The sequence below is a fragment of the Lepisosteus platostomus genome, chromosome 22 (genome assembly GCF_059453375.1).
Source record: "Lepisosteus platostomus isolate fLepPlt1 chromosome 22, fLepPlt1.hap1, whole genome shotgun sequence".
Classification (NCBI taxonomy): domain Eukaryota; kingdom Metazoa; phylum Chordata; class Actinopteri; order Semionotiformes; family Lepisosteidae; genus Lepisosteus; species Lepisosteus platostomus.
In genome coordinates this window covers 18,336,368-18,344,165 of record NC_142632.1, presented here as the reverse complement: position 1 = coordinate 18,344,165, position 7,798 = coordinate 18,336,368, and the positions used below count along the sequence as shown (strand labels likewise).

The 7,798-nt window shown below is 41.5% G+C and overlaps 1 long non-coding RNA gene across 3 annotated transcripts; it reads right to left on the bottom strand.

Annotated features, from left to right (window-relative positions):
- Positions 1-303: 303 nt before the first annotated feature.
- On the bottom strand, positions 304-7,630 carry LOC148643743 (uncharacterized). 3 transcript variants are annotated; one of them, XR_015929057.1, is made up of 4 exons: positions 7,496-7,630; positions 2,535-2,709; positions 2,165-2,206; positions 304-1,881 (listed from the first exon to the last, which is right to left on the bottom strand). It is a non-coding gene; the product is annotated as an uncharacterized LOC148643743 (long non-coding RNA). The 3 variants fall into 3 exon arrangements; XR_015929056.1 differs by lacking the exon at positions 7,496-7,630 and adding an exon at positions 5,053-5,287 and having other exon boundaries at positions 2,535-4,297; XR_015929055.1 differs by lacking the exon at positions 7,496-7,630 and having other exon boundaries at positions 2,535-5,032.
- Between the last annotated feature and the right edge of the window lie 168 nt (positions 7,631-7,798).

Here is a 7,798-nt window from a genome sequence, read left to right as displayed (position 1 = left end):
GTAAAAAGCAAAACCTTACTACCCAAGATGCATGAGTTTGCCTACACATGGAGAAAGGCATAAAGGGACAAGAAAGGAGGAAATGACACCTTACAAGGGTGCAATCCCCTCCAGGACTGTAGGAGTAAAAACTCCCTCTATAGGGGATGGTACTGCTAGTCACAGAGGCTGTCCAGTGTGCCTGTTACAACCCCAAGCATCTAAAGTTGTAACTTCTAGGATGGTTTTGGATGGTGGTGGGTTTCTGGTGAAGAACTTAGAAAGCATGACAAGTTTTGGTGCAAAAGATTTATTTAAAAAGTGACTGGTACATAAACAGGATAACATGGAACTAGAGCAGTGCCAAATAAAAGAAACAAAATGAGGCTGGCTAATAGTGAGAAAGCCAACCAAACAAAAACCCAAAACTCAGGTCTTCGGCATCTGAAACCCTGGCTCACCTTAACTACCCCCAGCCAGCCATATAAAACAAAGGCACTTGCCCATCCTAAACTAGTGTTTCTAATACAAAAACCAATGTACCCGACAACTTCAACTACGTTCACTTCAATACACTAGGGAACTACAACCAAAAGATGACAAAACATACTACAAAAGAACACAAAGGTTGATAACATGTTGGGACAAGGTAATTGCAAAAAAGTTCACACAAAAAATGAAGCCAAAGCTAGACAAAAAAAAAACCCAAAAGTAAAACATGAGAACTAAAGAAAACCAAAGCCGAGCCAATCACAACCAAAGACACCTTCATTCTAAAAACCTCTACGTTACAAAGAAAATAAAAGTACATTTTCATTTCTACACAACTGAACAAAGCACAAACCACCCAGGGGCAAAATCTAATAACTTTCATAAACCCAAACCATTAAAATTCTGTGCTTTACATTGTCAATGCCTAAAGAATGCTAATAAACATCCTCTACTTACATCAAATGTACCCAAAAAGTAGGACCTGAACCTCCCCAGTAGTAAAAAAAAAAATCAGTTGTGAAACCAATCAATTAGGAAGCAAAATGTCCAAATAAAAACTACAGGAAAAAGCAAATCCAGTGGCACAATGTACTTAATATAATTAACAGCAATTTGTTGATGGTGGTGGTACAAGAAAAAAAATTGGTACTTTATTAACATCCCATACAGACAAAAAGACATTCAATACACAAGAACATTCTCTGGCAAAGTATTTACAAAGCCACAACATAAAACAAATCCTCTCCCATGACAAGAGCTTTCTGTGCAGGTACCAAAAAAAGAGCCACACTCAGGTAAACCTTTCCTAAATGAGTGGATGGGATTAGTTTTCCTTTTATTCATCCCTACTTAATAGGTTTAATTCACTTTTACTCTACAGCCAAGGCAAGATTTATCTACATGTGTGCACCCATGCAAATAAATCATTGCTTGACCTTAGCCTCTCAAACGCTTTTCAAAATGGTTAAGAATGTGCAAAGTAGCTACCAAGTTACAAAACTTGGAACTCTTCCTCTGTTCCTGCACCAAAAGTCATTTTCTCCTCCCTGCCAGGTGGCTCAGGTGCTGGAGTTACAAGCCAAGGTCCTAACAGCCATTACAAGGCTGGTGTGCAGAGATTCACTTAGAGCTTCACAGCTCCTGTTGGACCATCAAAAGCACCTGAACCTCTTTCCAGCCCACAATTAACCCAAAAAAGACCCCCCCCCTCATTTTTTGCCTGTCATTAGAAACTTCTACAGCAGCTTTAATGATCCTCTGATGTGCCCATTGGCTTCTGGGATGGGAACAGATTCATCAAGATCTTTGCAGACAGAACCTGCTACCCAGTCTGCTGCATCTGGGCTCCTGTCCTGGTGAAGGTCTTCTCTTGGCAGCAAAGGCCTGGTCATCCCCCTGACAGCAAAGAACCTGAAGAAAAAAAAAACACTAGTCAGAAATAGTCCAGCCTACATTTCCACTTCCAACACCCAGTTTGACCTAAACTACTATAAGTGTTCAGTACTACCTTTTCAGGACAAACCAACAAAACCACCCTAAAATGTGATAAAGCAAAAACAGAGTGCAGAACTCAAGTCCATTTCTAATACCTTGTTTAAAGCATTTAACATTCCCACACAAGTTCCCAAAAACAGCCAGTTAAACCTCTCCCTTCCCTCAACCTTGATGAACTAAATTGTTCTTGAATACTTACCAAGGACATAAATCCACTTGCTTCTCCTCCTAGGTGTGCTAGCTTAAGACAAGACAATTAAAACCGTTAACATTCTCAAAAATTCAATTCCTCATTAAAAATGCAGGGTTTCAGATTCCTCCACATTCCTCTGATAACAGGATCTTTCATGTTCATTTAATGTGTAAAAAAGTTTAGGCAAGAAAAAAAGTTGTTTGTACTATACAACTCCCATGCACATGCCAACAGCTGCCTAACCAATATACTCAATTATCTAACTTGACATGCAATCTCCACAACTGTACCTAAACAAAATCAACATATACCCAAAGTACTCAAATGAAACCCCCAAGTACCCAGTGTACTCAGAATGAGAACTTGTCTCACTCACCTGACTGGATCCTCTGATGCTGCCTTTAACTTGCAGTCTTCAGACAAGCACACCACTCTAGCAGACCTTCACTGAAAGACCCCAGAGACCACCCCCATCTGTGCTCCACTCCTGGGCGATGAAAGGACCTCCCTCTGAAGCCCAAGCTCGCTCATCTCCTCTAGCAGCATAGAGCCTGAAATGAAGAGAAGGATTCAGACCAGGTCCTCTGCACTTCTTAGAAACAGTCAAGCCAGCATTTCCACTCCCAACATGAACACAATGCAGCACCTGTCCAGGACAAACCAACAAGAAAACACCCAGCAGAGAGCCAAGAAAAACCCCCTAGTCAAGGGTTCTTGGCACAGGATCCAGTGCAGTTCCTCCCCTGGGAGAAGAGCAGGTCCTGTGCCAACACCCATCAAGAAAACCTGGCTGACATGTGGTCTCCACAGAGCTGTAACCATCAAGAAATCAAACTGAAGTTAGCAGCTGGTGTGCCAAGTCACCATTGTACTGCTCGGTATTTAAGTGATTTACATGTGTGCACCCATGAAATAAAATCGCATACAAAAGCACTGATTCCATCTTTTAGAGCCAGAATGACAGCCAGTCAAGTGCACATTAGTATACAAATACCTCAACCAAGCAGGGAGGAAAAATTACCCAGAAGAAAGTCAAAGAAAAACTACACCACTATGACTCTAGATGTTTAGCACATTAAAGCATAATGTGCTCTGCCAGAAGATAAACAAGAGCTTAACCAAACCAAAAGGAGCTTTTTACAAAACTTCTAACAAGCAAGGACAAAATTAAGTGTTTATATTTGATTTAGACTTGATTAGAGAAATGAAAGTTATTGGAAAGTGAAACTCACAAATCACTCCAGGGACAAGGTCCTCCTAGACTTCCTTTGCAACAGCTCCAAGATCCATAGGCATCCAAAAGAATCTAAAAATCTCACCCAGCATATAAGATGCTCATAGTTTACTTCCATGACATTAACAGATTGGTGACTGGCTATGAAAATTAACTGTTCAAACCAGTTACACAAGCAATAGAGAAAGAAAAATGTATCTAAAACCATCAAGCTTAGATTCCACTATCCTATAACCAAGGTAAAAGGGGATGACCAAGTCCATTAATATTTTTATTCATGTAGACCAAACATGTGGAAATAAAACTCATTTTAAATAAAACCATCTTCTATTAAAAGGCAGTACAGATTTCATACAAGTCAAAATCTCAAAACGTTTTACACCCAATTAAATAGTAGTTGATATTTGGGCTTTAAGCACACTAAAATGTCTACCTAGGGCTGTGAATGTGACTTAAAAACCAAATTAAATTTTTGGTTTTACATAAAGAAATTCAGGGCACCCCAATAATCTTGAGATCCACAGGAATACGAGACCAAAACACTGACCATGTTCAGTACTAAACGGCTGCAGCCTGGACTGAAAGGGTTTTAAAGCTTAAACATTCAGAACAAACTCAAAAGCACACCAGCAGCACTCAAAACCTAGTGATGGGCCACAACCAATGGATTTAAACCTTCCAGCCACTTCATGCATTCTACCATCAGGGCGATTACAGCCTGCACACATACAGATCAAACCAAGTCTTGCATTCCCAAATGAATAGAAACTCCTCAAAGTTCAGGTTTGACAACCACTTTGCACAAGTTGACACTTTTACAGCCACATCTCCTTTACATGACCTGCTGTACAAGATACTCTGGGCAAAACCATGCACCATTTTGTATAGTATACATCGGTACTACACTTATACACAGAATAATAAAACTTAATGTGGCAGTTAGTATTGTTTTAAAAAAGTAAACATCTACAAGAAGAAAGTCCTCTAACAAAAGCATAAATATTATTGCAGCTCCCCCTTTTCACAAAGCACAGCACACATCCACTTCCAGACAGCTGGAAACTCATCCCTCCCCTTTCTGCACTAAAATGGACAGCATTACTTTCAGTGCTAAACTTTTGGTTTTAGGTATCTTAATCCTTACAATGAACCCCAGCTGCAATCCTAGTCTAAAGCATACCACATCTGTAATTAACTCAAGTGCAGATTTAGACTTGATCCTCTGCACCTTTTAGAAATAGTCAAGCCAGCATTTCCACTTTCAACATTTTCACAGCAAACCTTGTTCAAGAGAAAACAAACAAACCCTGAAGGGAGCAAAGAGGAAACCTCCTAGTCCACATGGGAGGGTTCAAGTACCGTTCCTGTGCCAACACCCATCAAGAGAACCTGGCTGACATGCCATCTCCTCAGAGCTGTAACCAGCCAGGAGTCTGCTGGTGTGCCAAGTCATTCTTGTACTGCAGTGCATCTAAAGAGATTTACTTCAAAGTGCACCCATGAAATAAATTCAGGCTTTCAGAGCCAGAAAGACAGCCAGTGAAGTGAGACACTGCTTAACCAAGACAGACAAGCATTTCCAAGAAATAGACCAACAGCTCTACTAATTGTGTGCATTAAGCTTAAAGATGCTTAAATTGCCCACCAAAAATCACAAAACTAAGCCTCGTAAACTGAAAAGACATTTAAACATTTTGTATAAACTAGCAAGACTTGTTTCCTAGTTCTAAAGGAGCCAGGAGCCTTAGTAATCAAGCTCTAGTTCTCCATTTCAGTTACAACTCTTGACTCATGTTTTCCACCAAAACTTAGCTAACATAGTATTAAAGACTCAGCAATACACCTAGATGGGTTTTCTGCCTTCAACATGGACAGAACTACAGAGTCTGGTAAATCCAGAGGTGGGGGAGGTTGCATTTTTATAATCACATGGTGCAACATCTTCCATCATGAAACACTGCTCACCCACTCTGGAATTTCTAATGATCAAATAACACCTTTTATCTGCTAAGGGAATTTAAAACTTATAGGTAGATATTTTGATCCCATGAGGGAAATTGCAGTGCAACAGCAGCTAAAGTAAACAGCATTGTAATGAATGATACAATACAATCCGTACAGTGAGAAGTGCACTAAGTAGAGTTAGTCACAGTCCAGAATATACCAAAACAGTACACCAAGTTGTATTGCACAAGTCCCTGGCATATCGCATGAAAACAGATGTAGCCGTTTACTGTTCAGACTGTTTACGACTGCCATCTACATCCACCCCCGACTAATGGCAAAGAAGTGCTAGAGGTACTGTACCCTGCAATAAGCAGGAATCTGCACATCCCGACAACCTTTATCATCTTGGGTGACTTTAGTCTTACAAATCTCAACCCCATTCTCCTGAAATACCAATCAGCAAGTCCCCCTCCCAACGAGAGGAGAAAACACTCTGGACCACGTTTACACCAACATTCAGAATGCTTACAAGGCCATACCCCTCCCCCACTGTGGAAACAGACCACAATCACCATTTCTCCTCCCCACACACACAGACAGCTGCACAGGTGAGTGAAACCAGCAGTCAGGACAGTGAAAGTGTGCCCTGAAGGAGCTGAATCACTCCTGCAGGACTGTTTTGAAGGCACTGACTGAGGTGTTTTTAAAAGAGGCAGCCACACAGTATGTATCGACATACAGGAATATACATCAGTCACTAGCTACATCAAAACATGTGCTGGCTATGTGACAAAAGTAATAAGAGCGTTTCCTAAACAGAAACCATGGATGAACAGAGGTCTGCAACACTCAATCGGGCAATAAATCAGAACTGAAGTCAGCCAGTATTAATCTAAAGAAAGGTATTAAACATGCAAAAATCACACTCAAACAGGAACTGAAGTAACACTTCAGCACTATTGACCCAAGGCGCATGTGGCAAGGTATACAGGCCCTCACAGACTACAAAAAGGCAGAACATCTGTCCATGATGCCTCCCTGCCTAATGAGCTCAATGCCTTTTATGCTCAGTTTGAAGCCAGCAACACTTTCTATCCACATCTGGATAAAAAGAAAACATACACAGGATTACTATTCATCTACTTCAGCTCAGCTTTTAATACCATCATTCCAGAAACTAGTCAAGAAACTCAATGCACTGGGTCACGACACCACCCTCTGCAATGGGATTTGGGACTTTCCGACAGGCAGACCTCCAGCTGTCAAGCTTGGACACCGCACCTCCAGCACCAACTGAACACAGAAGTCCCCCAGGGTGTGCGCTTAATCCATCGTCCACCTGTCTGATTAAGAAAGTGCAACACAGCCTGAATTTCCCCAAGACGGTTGAAGGCGGCTGAGATATGTCCCCAGATTCTCACCAACCTTTACAGATGCACTACAGAAAGCACACAGGTTGCATCAGTGTAGTATGGCAACTGCAGTATTGCGGACCACAAAGCCCTACAGTGGGTGGTGAAAACTGCCCAGTCCATCACTGGGGTTACTCTCCCATCCAAGTCATTTATGATGGAGAGTGCTTGAGGAAAGCTCTAAGCAAAGACCCCACACACCCTAGCAAGAAGACTGCTTGAGCCTCTACCATCTGGAAACCAGTACTGGAGTATTTGGGCCCAGACAGTTTTTACCCACGCACTACACAACTATTAAACTTCCAGCCTCTCACCCATGAGCTGAACCCTCAATCAAATCTAAAACGCACACATTGAAATCTACCTCACTTGCCAAGAAGCTCACTCTCCATAAAATGTTTTATCCTTTATTTCATATAGTTGAAGTATGATCTTGCACATTGCCTATTTTCTTATACAAACGTATTGTTTTGTACTGCTTAACATCCAAGAGCTAGCCAAATAGCATTTCGTTATACCATATACCTGTATATAAGTATAATGAAACTTGAACTCTACACTTCCCAAATCAAAGACAAGATGCAAAAGCTCACAACTCACCGCTGCAGTAGGGACAGTGTCCTGCATGACTACTGTACCTTTGCATGTGTTCCAACATCCTCAGGTGCCCAGCAGATTCACCAAAGGCAGCTTAAAACCCCTCCTTGCTTTCTAGTGTTCAACCTGCAGGACTTCAATACTCACAGGTCACACTCCCAATATCCATTCAGACAGCCAAGTCTGTTCCATGGAAGCTCATTTTCAAACAAGACATCAGCACTGTCTACATTCAGGTGGGCAGGGACTGGGGAGCACCCATCATGGCATTCCACTCTAAATCACAAACAATATTCCAGAGTCAATCATACCACTCAGCACAACTGTGGTCTAGCCTCATTGAGAGAGGCAGTTCTGTGAACATAACTGAACAAGATACCAACACTCTTCTCTTGAGACCAGGAGCTGAAAACTTCAAAAGCATCCTTTGTCCAGTGACAGTCCTCATCT